Below are 19811 nucleotides of genomic sequence, written 5' to 3'. Positions count from 1 at the left end.
GAGAAGCATTAGTCTTTCCAATGAGTATCCCAGCACATGGAGTCCCTCAGGTTCAGCACCAAGACCTTGAATCTATTTTTGTGCTTTATTTTTCCAAAACAGCTGCTAGGAAAAATCTTATACACCTCTGCTTTAAATTATTACTCCAAATATCGGGTTATGAATCACTGGTTGTTCATTTTTTAAAGAACATGGCCTAAAAAGGCTGAACAAAAGGAAGAAAAAACATCTATATTCTATAATCTGAATGCCTAGAAATTAGAAAACCCCAAACAACAAAAACCTAATGAGACAATTTTTAAAACAAGTATTTCTCCATTAGTTTAAAAGGATGTGAAATAGCTTTAGTATGTAAACATTCTCTAAAAAGAAACAGTTCACATCTTAGCTCTATGACTCTTAAGGAGATAAGAATAAGATTTTTATTTTTAACATACAATATATACCACATCTTATACTTGAATGTTAATTTATTATATAAAATATTATGCTCCACAGATCCTTACCAGCTGGTACCTTTTGTCCAGAGAGACAATAGTTTTTTTTAAGTTTCCCTATCTCAGCATGTTTTCAACTGTCAATTCTAACCATTTGCAATCCCATTGTGATATAACACTTTAAGAGAATAGGCTCATTAACTGTAAATCTATGAAGTCCACTATGTTCAGTGAATTCAAATTAAACTGATATACTTGCTTTCTCATAACAAAATTCCTCGCACATTTTTGTTTTGCAATCCAGACTCTCGAGGAAATACTCAGGTTATGCATTATAAAATGTCAATCCTATAAATGTTCTGATGCAAAACATAATAGTGAAAATATCTTTAAACAAATGCAAGCATAGTACTCTTTCCTTGTTGACAGCAAAGACTTCAAAACAAAGGCCTCTGCTATATAACTGGCTCACAAAATTTTACCATCTTGGGGCAGTAATGGCCAAATGAAAAATGAACAATGAATCCTAACCAACTGCCTATAGCAATTCTCAAGTGAAGAGATTGACCTGAGACCTGTTCCTATGGAAGCTATAAATTTGGGTGAAGAAATTCTACTGTGACCTTAAGGACAAAAACTGCAATAAAGTAACACAGAAATACAGATGGACATTTTGGCATAGTGCTCTTGGCCATACTGTAATCTCATAAGAGAGGGAAAGAGGAAGAACCAAAAAATGTGGGGCATGGAAATGGAGTAAGGTTAAAGAGAGACAAAGACAGAAACAGAAAGAGAAAGAACTAATGTATTTTCTGAAGTCTCTGTCCAGTCTAATCTTGAAAAGTCAATAGTCTTTAAAAATATAAGTGGGTAAAAAGTTCTCACTTAGATTAGGAATGTGAAGAGTACATTCATTCAGAGCAATGATTCTCAAAGTGGGCGCTACCACCCCCTGGTGGGTGCTGCAGCGATCCTGGGAAGCGGTGATGGCCATACTTTTTTTTTTATTATTACATTCTATTCTGAATTCAATAAATAGTTTTATGATTTCCAGGGGGTGCTAAGTAATATTTTCTCTGGAAAGGGGACAGTAGGCCAAAAAAGTTTGGGAACCACTGATTTAGAGGAAACTATCAGACTGACTGATGGAGTCTTCCTTCTAACAATGGAAGTATTCCAAAACCAGCTTTAAATTCTAGATGAACTAATATAGTAAATAGGACCTCAAGATGTTTTAAATTTTTATTGTTTTCCATAATAATTATTAAAAATAACCTAAATTCCTTTACCTAGGCAATCACTGGCTTTTCTAATTTAAAAAAATTTCCAAAAAACAAAACAAAAAAAAAATTTCCAGTCACAATTTTTTTAAATTAAGAAATAATAGTTAGAAGAATAGGTAATATACTGGGATAATAATTTCTAACTAGACGCAATATTGACTTGTATTATAGGGCAATCATCAAATAATTCTTCTTCTCAAATATATACACTCCAAAATTTTCATTCTTTCTCTTTAGACACCTTTTAAACATCAGTATACTTTTGATGATGTTATATGGCCATAAGAGACAGAATATCAGTCTATAAAGAAGTAAAGTTGCAGATTATCCAAAAGGCAATGGTGAGGTATGACTCCAAAGAACAGTACAATCTAAAGAAATGTCATTAGGAAAATATATGACTAGAAAAAGGAAATTGAAGTTAGTAATAGATAATCAATGAAAAACATGTACCCATTGGTATCCACCAATGTAAATCAAGGGATCTATAAGTTGGGTGGTCTAACAGGATTTGTACTGTCAAAAGGAGTACATTGAGGAGACCACAGATCTACTAAAACATCAAAATATTACTCTATATATCATACCCCAACTACACATATTTGAAAAATAATAATACACTGGAGGCAGCTAGATGACTCGGTTGATTGAGAGCCAGGCCTGGAAATGGAAATTCCTGGATTCAAATTTGGTCTGAGACACTTCCTAGCTGTGTGACCCTGGCAAGTCACTTAAATCCCAATGTCTAACCCTAATCACCCTTCTGCCTTGGAACCAATACTCAGTACTGATGCTAAAAGATGGAAGGTAAGTTTTTTTTTAAATAATAATGATAATACATGCATGAGCAAGACATTTATTCAGTTTAAGGAAGGGAAGGCAATATGTATTTACATAGTAGGCAAAACAAGTGCCTACTATGTGTTAGGCACTATGAAAAGTGCTTATATATAAACCATCTCATTTAATCATTAAAACAACTCTCCAAGAGAGATGTTATTTTTATTCCCATTTTACAGTTAAGGAAACTGAGGTAAACAAAAGTTAAGTAACTTGCCCAGGGTCTCACATGGCTAGTAAGAGTCTTAGGTCAGATTTGAATTTGAGCATTAGTCTTCCTGACCCCAGGACCAGTGTTCCATTCACTGAACCACCAGCTGTCTCTATAATATATTTATTTATTTGACATACTGAGTCCCACTACATGTGGGGAGGGTGGAATGGAGTTAAATAAAGACTAACACTCAATGCACATAAGGATTCTCAGATACTGAAATAATTTCAGAAGTACCTGTGAGTCCTCAGTCCCCAGGATGGATTTTCAGAATCTCATAGTCATATTTGTCATCACTATAAGTAGGTAGTTTGGGTATCATACCTAGAATTACATGAACAGTTCTATTAAAAAACTATGCAGTGAGGGGCAGCTGGGTAGCTCAGTGGATTGAAAGCCAGGCCTAGAGACAGGAGGTCCTAGGTTCAAATCCGGCCTCAGACACTTCCCAGCTGTGTGACCCTGGGCAAGTCACTTGACCCCCATTGCCTACCCTTACCAATCTTCCACCTATAAGTCAATACACAGAAGTTAAGGGTTTAAAATTAAAAAAAAAACTATGCAGTGAAATCCATGGAATTTACTGTAAAGCTTGCCCATATGCACATAATCGTGGTTGCAAATAGAAGTATATCTCATAACAGATATGTCAACAATATTAGGCTACATCTCTCATCATTATCATTAAATATTTTACAATGAATGTCTATGTCCAAAGTTAGCATCAGCATTCCAAATGGTCCACAATATATGGCAAAATTCTGAGGAGGTGTAAACTATTACAGAGAAAATATCAAGGATTTAATTATTCTTTATGGTAGTATTAGGTCACTAGTCACAGGTCATCCTACATTGGGATTCTGACAAGAAGGAATTTCAGATTAATTTCAGAGTATCTTACCCTAGGGTTTCTATACTATCTCCATAAAATTACAAATTAAAATGATTTCAATAGAACAGGATCACTGAATCAGAGTATATAACTTAAAAGAGGTCTTAGGAATCATCCAGACCAAACTTTTTCACTTATAACTGGAGAAATAGTAGTTGAAAGATAAAGTAACTAGACCAAGTTGATAAGGCTTGTTAGAAGGAGAGCCAGAGTAAGCATCCTGACTCTCAGGCAAATGCTTTTCCACTCTCCCATAGTCAACTGATTTCATAAACCCTTCCTGATTAGATATTGAACCAATAATTACCCTCCTCCTCCTCACATGCTCTTAAAATTCTCCAAGACACAGATATGGTATTGATTCCAAAGCCAGGTAAACCAAAAACAGAGAAAGAAAACTGTAAAGCAATCTCCCTAATGAACATAGATGCAAAGATCTTAAATAGAATACTAACAAAAAGCTCCAGCAAGTGATCATGAGAATTACTCACTGTGATCAGGTGGGATTTATATGAGGAACGCAAGGATGGTTTAATATTAGGAAAACCATCCACATAATTGACCACATCAACAACCAAACCAACAGAAATCACATAATTATCTCATTAGATGCAGAAAAAGCCTCTGACAAAATACAACGCTTATTCTTGTTAAAAAACACTAGAAAGTATAGGAATAGATGGAGCTTTCCTAAAAATAATAAACAGTATATATTTAAAACCATCAGCAAACATCATCTGCAATGGGGATAAATTAGAAGCCTTCCCAATAAGATCAGGAGTGAAGAAAAGATGCCCATTATCACCTCAATTATTATTGTACTAGAAACACTAGCAGTTGCAATTAGAGAAGAAAAAGAAATTGAAGGGATTAAAAGAGGCAATGAGGAGACCAAGCTATCACTCTTTGCAGATGATATGATGGTCTATTTAAAGAATCCTAGAGAATCAACTAAAAAACTAATGGAAATAATCAATAACTTTAGCAAAGTTGCAGGATACAAAATAAACCTACATAAATCATCAGCATTTGTATGTATTTCCAACAAAACTCAGCAGGCAAGAGTTAGAGAAATTCCATTTAATATCACTCTAGACAATACAAAATATTTAGGAATCTATTTGCCAAGAAAAACACAGGAATTATATGAACACAAATACAAAACACTTTCCACACAACTAGATTTAAATAATTGGAAAAGCATTAATTGCTCATGGATAACTACCAAGAAACTTTTTATTGAATTAGAAAAAATTATAACAAAGTTCATTTGGAAGAAAAAAAAGAATATCAAGGAAACTAATGAAAAAAAAATGTGAAGGATGGGGACCTAGCAGTACCAGATCTTAAACTCTACTATAAAGCAGTGATCATCAAAACAATGTAGTACTGGCTAAGAGACAGAAGGCTGGATCAATGGAATAGATTTGGGGTAAATGTCCTCAGCAAGATAGTGTACAATAAACCCAAGTGATCCCACCTTTTGGGACAAGAGCCCACTATTTGACAAAAACTGCTGGGAAAACTGGAAAACAGTATGGGAGAGATTAGGTTTAGATCAACATCTCACACCCTATACCAAGATAAATTCAAAGTGGGTGAATGACTTAAATATAAAGGAGGAAACTATAAGTAAATTAGGTGAATATAGAATAGTATATATACCTGTCAGATCTATGGTAAAGGAAAGAATTTAAGACCAAGCAAGTGGTAGAGAATATTACAAAATGTAAAATGAATAAGTTTGATTACATTAAATTAAAAAGAGGTTGTACAAACAAAAACAATGCAATCAAAATTAGAAGGAAAGCAATAAATTGGGGAAAAAATCTTTATAACAAAAACCTCTGACAAAGTTCTAATTTCTCAGATGTATAAGGAGCTAAATCAATTGTACAAAAAAAAAATCAAGCCATTCCTCAGTTGATAAATGGGCAAGGGACACGAATAGGCAGTTTTCAGATAAAGAAATCAACACTATTAATAAGTACATGAAAAGTGTTCTAAATCTCTCATAATTAGAGAAATGCAAATCAAAACAACTTTCTGAGGTATGTTATAAGGATTAGCTTAGTAGAGAACAAATCAAATTGATTGTCAGGTTTCAGAATTTGGGGGAGACTGTCAGTTACTATCTCTCTCACTGATCTCTGCATGGTGGGAGGTATTCTGTTTCATTGAAATCCCTGAAGGAAGAAAAGCTGTTTTTCCCTTGGTGTGAATCTTACTTACCATCTACAATCAAGTGACTCAGTGAGGGAATAAGGTTGAGTGGAGGCTTTGGGGATCAAAGGTGGACATTGTTCCTCATTCACTCTCCTGATGTAGATTACTTTGTTGACTATCAAGACTCCTGAGAAACAGCTTGAGAAGAACATCTGTCTTGGACCTTTATGTGAGATACCCCATCCAACACAGCTGGATCTGCTAACCAGCAGTCAGCTGTTAGTTTAACTGTTAGAGTAGGTTTCTCCCCTCCTGGACTTTTGGGTGGAGACCCTAAGATCTTTAGTTCAGTTTACCCATCTCCCTTCCATTCCTATCCCAGTATTTATTAAATCTCTGTTTATAATACTCTCTCCTAGTAAATTCCTTACCCAGATACCCTAATTGACACTTCAAGAACTCACTGTGAATTCCAGCAAATTCCCTGGTGTTACCCATCTAACTGTCATCCTATCTACCCACTAAGTTTATTTATCATTTCAATCCCCAGGGAGTCCATTTATTTAATCAGTTAATATACCCAATCCAATTTACCTATTTCAGGTACTACCTCACACCTAGCAGGTTGGCTAATATGACAGCAAATTAAAGTAATAATTTAATGTGGCAAAATTGGGACACTAATGCATTGCTGGTGGAGTTGTGAACTGATCAAACCATTCTGGAAGGTAATTTGGAACTATTCCCAAAGCGCTTTAAAAGACTACCTGTCCTTTAATCCAGCCATACCACTGCTGGGTTTGTACCCCAAAGAGATAATGAGGAAAAATATGTGTACAAAAATATTTATAGCTGTACTCTTTGTGGTGGCAAAAAAAATTGGAAAATGAGGGGGTTTCCATCTATTGGGGAATGGCTGAACAGATTATACCTGATAGTGATGGAATACCATTGTGCTGAAAGGAATTATGAACTGGAGAAATTCCATGTGAACTGGAACAACCTCCAGGAATTGAGGCAGAGTGAAAGGAGCAGATCCAGGAGAACATTGTACTCAGAGACTGATATACTGTGACACAATTGAATATAATGGACTTCTCTACTAACAGCAATGCAATCATCCAGAACAGTTCTGAGGGACTTAGGAGAAAGAATGCTATCCACATTCAGAGAAAGAAATGTGGGAGTAGAAATGCAGAAGAAAAACATTTACTTGATCACATGGTCTGATGGGGATATGATTGGGGATACTGACTTAAAATGTCCACTTTATCACAAATATTAATAATATGGAAATAGGTTTTAAACAGTGATACATGTAAAAAAAAATCCAGTGGAATTGCTCTTTGGCTCCAGGAGGGAGGAGGGGAAAGAAAGAACATGAATCATGTATCTATGGAAAAATATTCTAAATTAATTAATTAAGTTTTTTTAAAAATTCACTGAGATTTAAATCCTATGCAAAATGTAATTTATTTTGTTCCTTGCATTTAACTGCTTTTGAAAAAATGTTACGGGTATAAACATAAAATCCTAAACCTAAGTCAAAATATGTCAGCTTTAAAATTGTAGGATAGTAGAGATGTGAATGGATAAGGGTTCATACAAAAGGCCTGAGGGTGTTAGTTGAATACAAGATGAATATGAACCAACAATACAATATAACTCAAAAAAAAGTTAATCTTAGACTGTATTAATAGAAGTATAGGTTCCAGGATATTTCAGTTATAGTCTCACTATATTCTGTGGATTATCACATTAAATTCTGGATACCCCATTTGAAGAAGATAATGACAAGCTAGAATACAGTCAGAGGAGGGTGACCAGAATGTGAGGGTTTGAAGTTATATCAAGAGCTGTTGAAGAAACTGGAGACTTAACCTGAAAAAAATTTTGGTCTTTAAATATTTAAAGGCATATGATGTGGAAAAGGAATATGATTTATTCTGAATAGCTAGAGTAGATAGAACTAAGATTAACATGTAAACATTACAAACAGGTGGATTTTCTTTCCCTAAAAAGAACTTTCTAATAATAAGAGCTACTTGACCACAGAACAGGCTACTTGATAAGTTAGCTTGCTACATGTCACTGAATGTTCAAAAAGAAACTGGCTATCTTTCATGGATGCTATAGAGATCATATCTGTGTTGGAGATTGGATTAGATGTCCCCTAAAATTCCTTTTATCTACAACTGTATGGGCAGGATAGAACATTTGTTTAGAAATAAGTGAAAGGGTAATAATGGTGTAGATAATAATAAATAGGTCACATATTAAAAGTCTCCAAGATATAGACTTGAACAAATGCCAAGTGTCTTTGCCAGAGACAAAACTGTAAGCATACATTGGAATGATGATTCCCATATTTATATGGAGATTATTTAGGCAGAAGGGAAAAAAGATTTGAGAATGACTTGGGAATAATCATAGCAAATATCGAGGACGGTGAGGAAAATGGCCTAAAAGTAGAGAAGTCAGTATTCAAGAGTAAAGGTGGGGAGGAAATAACTAGACCCAGACTATAACTTAAAATTGAGAAGGAAGATGAGGAAAAGGAAAAAGAAGACCAAATAATATTGGTGAATAATTTAGTATATGTTATCTAATCCTTAAAATAACCTTAAGAGGTAAATACTATCATAACCCTCTTCTTACAAATGAGAAAACTGAGGCTACAAAATATTAAATTACTTACCCAGGGTCATACAGCTACTACTTGATACAGGGTTTGCACTGTATACACATACATACACACATACATATTAGTTTATAAAGAAATATTTAAAATATATATAATTTAATAATTGATTTTGCTATCTATAAATATTGTTTATAACTATTACTCACTGGCATTTTTTTATTATTGTTTTGTTTTGGGGGGCAGTTTCATTTACTTCCTGACTCCAAGTCACTTAGCTCTCTTGAAAGGGTATACTATAATGAAACCAGTGTTCTAATAAAGATCATCTCTAAATAATATGCAATATGAACTGGACCAAGAAGGAAGCAGGGTCAAAAATCTATCCCCTATGCTGGAAGTGTTCTCACTTACCTCTGTATCAAGACCCTTCGAGTCTCAGCCCAAGGGCCATTTTTATATCTGCCCTTTCTGATCTTCTGGTTTGAGGCATTTTCCCCAAAATCATTTTGTATACATTTCAAATATACTTATCTTTATATGAAAGGCAACATGACCCAATGACTAGAGTTGGTCTTGAAGACAAGACCAGGATTCAAGTTATTTCCTCTGACACATCCTCAGCCTCTTGGTGTTCTAGGAAACTAAAATATATGGCAGACAAGATACTGACCCCTACACTGATAGAAGCAATTTCCTCATGTAGAACTTCTATGCAAATTAAATCATAGGTCCATTTACCTATTTATGAACAAGTTCTGTCCCTCTACCCTCATTGAATTCCCCACTGCCTACCATAGTATCTTGTCTGGCACAGAGTAAATCCTCGGGAAATGTTTACTTTGGGTTTTTTTTAAATTCTGAATTCCAACACTATTTGGGGGTATGAAGGGAGAAAAACTCCAGAAAAAATAATTCCTATTCAAAAATCTAGAAAGAAATAATAGCAATTTCTAGATTAGTCACGGTGTATGTTGTTTTCAAGACTACCCTCCAACATGTTCCTGGAATGCTTCCAAAAACTACCTTGTCGATAAACTGCATAAAAATTAATACAGATATCACCCTAACAAAAACATAAACAGAAAGAGAGTTGCTATAAAAGTAAGCATTGAAAACAATATTAAAACAGCAAATATTGCTCCCAGATTATCTGCTTGCATTGCAACTAGCCTCAACAAGAAAAATGTAATTGAAAACAGGGTCTTACTGCAGTATTCCTAAAAAAAAATTACCCCATTTTGTAAAACGAAGTCATGAGACATAAATTAAGAATGGTCAATCTTAATCCAACTTAAAATTTTCTATTTTAATCTCTGATATTGCTTTGTAACAATTTCTTCTGTAGCTATTTTATAAACTGAATGGTAAACATTGTTTCCTCTTCCATAAAAAGCTCAATTTTCAATTAAGATTTAGTGAGCACCTACTTGAGAATTCAACTAAAAAAGCTGATAATTTCTTTTGCCACTAAGTTATATGTAGCATTTTATTTGTTATGGTCTGATTTCCAATATATTTGACAACAGCCCGGGAGACACTTTTATGTTCTAAGTAGGCAATTTGAAGATTCTCTGTAGGATCCAAACCACACCTTTTTTTTTAATTCCAGGAAGTGGAAAGATAATGAGATTATATTAATATAAGTTCCAAACTATAACTGTTGTTCAATCTGGGTGGGGTGGAGGGGGGAGGAGGGTTTCTTGCAGACTTTTATCTACAATTACTTCAGATATATGACATTTTGCTGAATAAAGCAGTAATGATTTCTTATCTTTACTAGACCCTCTACCTTAATGATATGAAATTACTTAAATATGTGGGACTATCTCCTTTTACAGTAATGCCAAAAATTTCAACAGATTTATTATCAAAATATTCAAAAAAAGCAGTCACCCAACCCAAAGGGTTAACAGCAAAGTCCATATGTGAGTTAAGAGGAAGCTAAAAATTCAGAGTACACATCAAGAAATACGTACAAAATCCATTTTGGTATTGTGGAACTGTGAATCTGTGGACATGTAAGGTGTCATTTTATTATTAAACTTATTAATAAATATGTAAGTTCAAGCCATTGGGAATGACAAAAGCAATTATGTAATATTTCCAAGGAACTTATATAACTTGATTTTCTTAATATTTGAAAATAATACAGTTCAGTTTTCCTATTGATAAATACAAAACCTCTCTCATAACTTGTTCCTCACAATCTAGTATCAAACTATTTTTCCTGAAAATTTCATATTAGTCCTCTCCATGTACTCTATATTCTAGTTAACCGGTCCTATTATATTTACAATATTACCATCCCTCTTTTATTCCATCTCTTCTCTTTTACCTCTCTCCTTACCCTCTCCTACTTCTAAAATTATCTTCTGTTTACCTATCTGGGTACAGCACATATCTTTCAAAATATAATGAAAGCTCCTTAAATTTTATTGCATTTATATTAAAGGATGGCACAGATTCCAGGGAAGGGGAGGGAGTACAATTGTAAGGTCTGATAACAAATCAACTATCTTCCCAGTCTTTGGTCTGATTATTAATAATGATATCTATCCTTCATGAGATCTTTACCTCTATCCCTTCACTTCACATAACGTTCAATATTTAGGACATTTTTCAATTTTGTATGCCAAGTAGACCTACTATTTTGGTTTCTTAGCTATAAAGCTATACAGAGTTCTTTATAATTTCTTTTTCTTTTTTCTCTTTTTAAAACTTTCCCTTCCATCTTTGAATCAATACTATGTATTGGTTCCAAGACAGAAGAGTGGTATGGGATAGGCAATGGAGTTTAATGGTTTGCCCAGGGAGTATCTGAGGCCAGGTTCGAACCTGAGACTTTCATCTCTAGGCCTGGATATCAATCCACTGAGCCAACTGCTTTCCCAAGCTTTATAGTTTCTTTATAACATACTCATGCAACTTGTAGTCAACATATATAAGTTATCTGTGTAATTTGCTCCTAAACACCAAAGTTCCTAGATCAGCAAATCTGTACTACTATGCATATCACTTTTCTCCAGTATACTGACCAGGACCTTTGCTTGGATTTTTCTGTATAAAAATCCCAAAGGCAAGTCACTTAACCCCCATTACCTAGCCCTTACCACTCTTACCAATACACAGTAGTGATTCTACGGTAGAAGTTAAGTAAAATAAAATAAAATGAAATATCACAAGGAACATATTTTTAAAATTAAAAAGACATAACATGTAGGTTTCTACATATATTCCCACCCCCACCCCAAATTTGCTTTTGCAACATTACAAATATGTCACATTGTTGATAGATAAAGCAGAGCCAAATACAGAGTTTTATACCCAATTCCCAGCCAATCACTCTCTGGGTGGTCTAAGGAATAACAAGTCTTTTTAAAAGTTTTCTTACAAGAAAAATATTGAGTTTAAGCTACAACTGACAACCATCTGAAGTACAGCAAAATTTTCATAATGAGTATACTTAGAATCTCCTTTCTACGTTATGAAGTATTTTTAAGTAACTTAAAAGTCAGTGATTTATGCCCATTTTGTTTGGTCTTCCACACTACTGTGATTATAGTTATATGAACTTGAATTAGTGATCCTGAATAAATTTAAAGCTTAAGAAGCCTTTTTGATTTCATTAAGCCTAAACTAAAATCCTTCTAGAGATACAGTTCAGAAAAGCCTAAAAAGAAATCCCCAATAGTAAATGTTACAAGAGAAAATGGTTTGGAAAAGCAGCAACTTCCTCATTTTTGCCTTTAAATTTTTGAAAAAAAAGATTCACAATTTCATAAAAAGACATAACACAAAGGGTATAACAAGCAGGCCCATCTGCCTATGACATAACAGCCAAACATGATGTTTAAGACTATTTTCCCTTATAATTATTTTAACAAAATGTTCTTAAAACTTCAAGAGTAGGGCTAAGAGACTGGGCAGACAGACTGAAACAATGGCAGTAGGCTGGACAGTGTGTTAGAAGGAAAGGGATCATGGGAGTCCTTCAGGATGTGGACTAACCTTTGGGACCAGTGTAGAACACAGTAGGACAAGTGTGTAAGGGGTGGCTGGTGGTCATGAAACCCTGAAACATTATAACGAAATATCAGCAGTATATAACACAGTTGCTCCTAAATGTCTAAAAAGCTTCAAAGACTTGCCCTCTCTATGGTCCAAGCTATCCTACAGCTCATCAGAAATGAAGAGATCCCTAAAGTTGTAAACAAGTACATAAACTTCTTTCATAATGTAATATTAAACATCAGAGACAATGCTGGGTAAGACATGGTTGCAGAGCAACATATTTCCAGAAGCCTAAAGCAGTTAACTGAACAGGTTACACGGCTGTTTTCAGATGAAGAGAAAATGAAAGGGAAAGGGAAGTAGAAGAAATAGAGAGCCAGGCCTGGAAACAGGAGGTCCTGGATTCAAATTTGATCTCAATAACTTCCTAGCTGTGTGACCTTGAGCAAGTCACTTAATGCCATTTGCCTAGCCCTTGTCTCTTCTGTGCTGAAACCAATGCTTGGTATCAATTCTAAGGCCAACAGTAAGGGTTTTTAAAAGGAGAAAGACAGAGTGAAAATGATACCCAGAAAGTCTTATGAATATACCAGGATGAAGTATAGCTGGCCCATCAAGGAAGTCCCATATCCAAAAAAGAAAAAGGTACAAACATCAGGAAATATCTTGGTAACTAGCAGAACAATCTTGGGCATGGTACAGAAAGCAAAATCCTATAAAGCAATTCAGACAGTTTCTTAACTCTATTGGGAAGTAGAGTGAATAAGGCCCATGGGATGAAAAGCTATATCAAGCACTCGCACTCTTTAAACATGCAAATAACCCCCAGGACAAACAATGGCTAGGTGATATACTGTGGGTGACAAGGTGGCCTATCTCCCAACCAAAGACATACAAAGACAAAGACATACAAAACCCAGTGATGCCAGTGATGATTATAGCCCCAATGGTGAAAGAGTTTTGTCCTACCTTCTTGGATGGCTGAGAAGATAATTAAAACTGGGAAATGCTCAGAACTTAGAATCAATTTGCCTCATAAGACGTGCAGTCTAGCCCCTTGGTAGTCCTTGAAGTCTTTCTCAAACATACTACTTCTCTCAGACAAAGCTAGAGGCTCAGTTCCTCCATCAATCTGACCCCCTACTCTTTCAGAGATAAGCTGCACAAATGCTACTTTTTAATGTCTTCCCCAAGCATCCCTAAAGAAGAACATGATTTTGTTCTTTTGTAGTTTTTTGGGTTGGGAAGCAACTGAATAATTTTTAATAAATACAGATGGTAGGCAACAAAATACAAAGGAATAATTAGTGAAGAGAAAATGAGAACATTCACCAACACTTTTAAAGAACCTCCAAATTTTCTTTTTAATTGGTAAAGGAAATAATCAGTTTGATTTTGGTTTCTGTTTTTTCCAAAATAAAACAGTAATTGATTTTGAAGGATCAGGATGAAAAAAGGAAATGAAAAATACATAAGAGCAACATAGATTACATCTTTCTTCTGGCTCTAACAAGATGCAATCTTATGGATGAAAAGATTTGTATGTCCAAACAAACTGTATATTTACAACAAACTGTGAGATCATTTGCATAAAAGTTTACCTAGATAAAGCTAAAGTCTTTTTCTAGGCATCAGAGGAATAAAGATTTAGTTCAAAAGGACATTGGCTCAAACCAAAGTACCAGATGAATATAGAAAGGTGAATTTTAATAATCAAATTCATAATTCATCTAATTTGAGAAATGTTAAGTTAAAGGCGCTATTCTACTTAACATGAACTAATTCGCCAACTATGAGTAATGGTGACGACAACTGAATGATTCTGAAATACGGTAGGTTTGTATTTAATAATACCAATAGAAGTAAAGGAAATTCACAACAGATTATGCACTCAGTTCCTCTGAAGCTTACAAAACCATCAAAGAGCTACAAGGCTTGCTCTTCTCTTAGAAGAGGCCATGTTTTAGGAATGAAAACTTAAAAAAAAAACATTATCTTTTCTTGGTATAGGTATATTTAAGGGACAACATATTTTCAAGAATGATACACTTTTGTTTCTGGCATAGAAAAGCATCTCTAAGCATTATTCATATTATTTTTCTCCCTTAAAGTTAACATGCTTTAACACCATATGGGCACGAATTTACTTCTGTTCACTTAAACTAGCAATTAAACTTTATAACACAGAAAACTGCTAAAGTAAAATAATCCCATTCCACTGAAAAGCTTTTTTCCCCTCTAAAATAAGATCAATGGGCGAGCCAAATGGCTGGGGTGTTAGCTCATTATACCTACAAAGAAGATCCAAGTTTAAGACTTATCTTAGGTTCTCATTCTTTTAGCCAGCACCTCAAAATGTTAACAAGACCTAGAAAGGACAGTTAAAATGCCTGAATCATACATGAGTCAATACCCAAAAGTATTTTTAAAATATGCACATATAATGGAAATAGTGATGAAATATTTAAAGGGGTTTAATTCTACCTGAAGTTAAATGCATTTTATGGTAGCTCTACTTATAGAATACCTACCATCCAAAAAAGTTCAAAGCAATTTACAGAAATAAGACCTAGTACTGCCTGAAAACTACTCACTTTTTAGAGGTGCATCAATTATTTCAGGCCACAGGCTACCATTTAAGTGAATTGAAAGAGGTAATTTGCTAAATGGTTCCCTAGTGGCCCAGAAAGTTAATGCACCTTCAAAATAGTGAGCAATTTTCCCTTCTTGCTTGTAGGATCAGGTCCATCATCTCATTAATCCTCAATATTCCCGCATAAGGTAAGTAGATGGAAAAGATGGGTGCCACAATATCTAATAGGAAAAAAAAAATGAAGACCACAGAAATACCTGTCAGGAATAGTCAGAAATCAGTGAAGTAACTAGGAACAGAAATTATTCCCAAGTTCCCTTTTAGGTCTACACTGGTAAAAATCTGCTCAAATTTTATGAAGCTTATAAGATAAGATAGAAGCACCAAGTTTTTAAAAAGTATATGAGTTCCAGATATTAGCACCACAAGAAATAAAATAATAGAATAAAGCAATTCCAAAAGCAAGGAATAAAAATAAAGATGCCCCATCCCTACCTTTGCATAGTCACTATAGGAATGGGTCCATCTATTCTTTCTAGAGTACAATAATATTTCACAAAATTGTTTCCTCATTCATTCAATTATCAAATATTTATTTAAACCTACTGTATAAAGAATATTGGGGTATCTGTGAGGGAGAGAGGAGATTAAAGCACAGATACTATAATAGACATTATTTCATGCTTAAGTACCTTGTGCTGTATAAGAAACAAAGAAGAAAGTGTTTACCAATAGGAGACATCTGAAGAGTCTTCATGGAGAGGAAAGGATTTGAGATATGTTTCAAAGAATTAGTAGGAACTGAACATGAGAAAAGGAACAGATCAGACATAAGCACAGGGAAAAGATGGTTTTGAATGTCAGGCAGAAAAGTGTAAATTTTACTTAGTAGGTTATAAGAAGCATTATAAGTTTTGTAAGCAGAGAAGTTACTTGATGTGCATAAGAGAAGATTACTTTGCCAGTGGTATAAAGGAAGAATTCCCAACATATCAACTTCCTCAAGCCCCCTGACCTACACTTGCACTGGATTCAGTCAAACACAACTGGCAACTGATCTCACCATCACCCTCAAATATTTCACCTCCATAATTCATACTTTGAAACTCCTCTAATATAATTTCCTCTACTTGTCTCTCCCTGTGTTTTGTTTCTTCTAAACAGAATTGCTATCCTTATCCCAACCTCTACTCACTCCACCCCTGTCATGCTTTCCCAATTCACCTCTGGTGCAGGTTTACTTTCCTTCCTCCAAAAATTTTACACTTTAGATTGCCAATTCAATTTTACACTGTTACCATCTTGTGAATCCCTCTTTTCTCTTGACACCTTACAGTTTGACCCTTTCAAGTCCTAACCCTAGATTATACTCACATCTCACCTTCTGGACACCTACTTTCATTCTGCTGAATTCAAATGAAGGAAGTATGATGACTGAATTCACACTATCAATTTGTTATCTAATCTCAATTGGACCCTCACTCACAGTTGCACAAAGATCCTTTTGCTCTTCCCTGAAACACTCTCCTTGTCATTTATTATAAATATTCCCTTCTACTCTACAATATTACCTCCTGCCTCCCTCCCTCTTAATGTCATCCATCATGAGCCTGGTCTTCCCAATTCTACACCTCACATTTCCCCATTCTCACTTCTTCACTCTTCTGCCTCTAAGCTCTACCCTTCCAGTGGCTCCTTCACTGTTGCCTACAAATATGTCAAGATCTCCCTCATTCTTGAAAAACCTTCACTTGACACTAGTATTCCCTCAAGTTCTCACCCTATATCTCTTCTCCCATTACAAAATCCTAAAAAGGCTGTTTGTTTTCATTGCTTCTACTGAGTAGACTCCCATAAATTTTTCAATTCCTTGCAATCTACCTTTCAACCTCACTACTCAACTAGAACTGCTGACACCAAAATCAACTTCATTTGTAAATCTCTTAATTTCTATAACTAATGTCTTTTTGAAGATTTCACATTTCTTAACATCTCTGTAGCATTTGACACTAGAAAGAGAAATGACTCTGTCTCCTCGCTACATATATTTTACAGTTGTTTATTTATTTGGCTTCTTTTATCCAATAGAGCAAAAAGTTCCTTGAAGACAGGGATTATTTCATTTTTGTTTGTGTATCCCTAATGCCTTGCAAATAATAAGCATTTAGTAAATACTTTTTGAATGAATACTCTTCCTGTGTTTCTTCCTACTGTAAACTGGAGTTGAGAAGCAAGTCTATTACACACACACACACACACACACACACACACACGCACACGCACACGCACACGCACACGCACACACACACACACACACACACACCCCAGTAATGTTTGTGGGAAATGATTGTAACACAGATATTTTCTCCTTGACTTTCTTTTTCTTTGACTTTCCTGATATTATTAGCCTGATGATGTCTTCAGAAGTCTCTGAGAATTATTTTACTTGGTTTTTTTATTCCTCCTACAGCCCATTAGGTATAGCTGTCCTCTCAGGCTCCGTCCTTCACCTGCTTTATTCTTTACATTCTTTCCTCTGGTAACCCTATTTATCCCTGTGTCTTCAACAATCCACTCTATGCATGTGGCAACCAAATCTATACCTTGAATCCAGGTATACTATGAGTTCTAATAGCACTAATTTCAATAGCTTAATGAATGCCTACTTGCATGATTCTCCAATACTTCAAACTCAGGATAAGAAACAGAACTTCTTGTTTTCCCCACAAAACCTCTCTCCTTTCTCCGAAGTTCCCAATCTGGGGGTGAGCATGAAGACTGTCCCAGCTTTTAACTTCGGATTCTTTTTTTTACTTTTTCTTCATATACTGCCCACCTTCTAAAAGTATATACATATATATATAAATATACATATATATATACACACACACACAATAATCATGTTACAAGTTCTGTTAATTATACTTGTACAATATCTCTGACTATTCCTTTGTACTTATACTTTATCTTGGATGAAAGTTATTTGTGTACATGCCTTATCTCCTCTATTAGGTTTTAGTCCTCAAAAACATGAACTATGATTTGGTTATTTTTCCATTTCTAAGACACAGAGGGAAAAAGGCTTAAAAACAATGGGAATTTAGATATATGATGAACTGAGTACTATCCTGGTTCAGGAGGACATTTACTATGTCTGCTATATATTAGAGGTATTGTTTTAATAGTTTAAGACTTTGAAGATACACTGAATTAAAGTTATAATCAAAAATATTTGGCATCATATGGTCTTCAAAATTATCTTAATTTTCTCTATGATAAATAATCTAAGTACTTAAGAAGTACCAGTTCCAAGTTCAATAAACTAATTTAGTTCACAATGTGCTCTTCCTGCTGCTAGTATTAAGAACAAGCCTAAATATATGAAGTGTTCTTTGGCAATTTGTAAAAGGTCTTTCAATAACATTTTAGCAATATATAGGTTTCTGTGCAAGTTCATAGAATAAATATGTCATGAAATTATAAAAAATCTAAGTTTTAAGGACAAAATCTATTTGGAGTATGGTAAGCTACGCCAATGGCATGGAATAGCCCCAAGCCACTCAAAATCATACTTGATTTTATAAATACTAAATATTAAAAACATTTGTAAGGCTAAAGGGATAAGGGATAAGGGAAAATGCAAAAGTTGTCTCTAAAAGAGAGAAAACTATTTCGCCCAATTATATGGCAACAAATATAACAATTTAGGAGATATGGATGAATATTTACAAAAATATAAATTGCCTAGATTAACAGGAGAAGAAATAGAATACCTAAATAATCCCATATCAGAAATAGAAATTGAACAAGCCATCAAAGAACTCCCTAAGAAAAAATCACCAGGACCTGATGGATTCACAAGTGAATTCTATCAGACATTCAAAGAGCAACTAATCCCAATACTATAAAATTATTTGATATGATAAGCAAAGAAGGAGTCCTACCAAATTCCTTCTATGACACAAATATGGTACTGATCCCAAAGCCAGGTAGACCAAAAACAGAGAAAAAAAACTGTAAACCAATCTCCCTAATGAACATAGATGCAAAAATCCTAAATAGAATACTAGCAAAGAGACTCCAACATGTAATTAAGAAGATCATCCAACATGATCAGGTGGGATTTAGACCAGGAATGCAAGGTTGGTTCAACATTAGGAAAACCATCCACATAATTGACCATATCAACAGTCTAACAAACAAAAATCACATGATTATCTTAATAGATGCTGAAAAAGCCTTTGACAAAATACAGCATCCATTTCTATTGAAAACATTGAAAAGTATAGGAATAGAAGGACCCTTCCTAAAAAATAATAAACAGTATATACCTAAAACCATCAACAAGCATTATATGCAATGGGGATAAATTAGAAGCCTTCCCAAGAAGATCAGGAATGAAACAAGGATGCCCATTATCACCTCTATTATTCAACATAGTACAAGAAACACTAGCAATAGCAATTAGAGAAGAAAAAGAAATTGAAGGTATCAAAATAGGCAAGGAGGAGACTAAGCTATAACTCTTTGCAGATGATATGATGGTATACTTAAAAAATCCTAGAGAATTAACTAAGAAACTAGTAGAAATAATCAACAACTTTAGCAAAGTGGCAGGATACAAAATAAATGCACATAAATCATCAGCATTCCTATATATTTCCAACACATTAGAGCAGCAAGAGGTAGAAAGAGAAACACCATTTAAAATCACCCTAGACAATATAAAAT

At 34.5% G+C, this 19811-nt stretch overlaps 1 protein-coding gene across 3 annotated transcripts in view; it reads right to left on the bottom strand.

The window, feature by feature from the left end:
* Positions 1-19811, bottom strand: part of FAM172A (family with sequence similarity 172 member A) — a 466248-nt gene that overhangs the window by 410208 nt on the left and 36229 nt on the right. The window lies entirely within an intron of this gene.

This window comes from Gracilinanus agilis, chromosome 1 (assembly GCF_016433145.1).
Source record: "Gracilinanus agilis isolate LMUSP501 chromosome 1, AgileGrace, whole genome shotgun sequence".
Taxonomy (NCBI): Eukaryota; Metazoa; Chordata; class Mammalia; order Didelphimorphia; family Didelphidae; genus Gracilinanus; species Gracilinanus agilis.
This window is presented reverse-complemented; position numbering and strand designations above follow the sequence as displayed.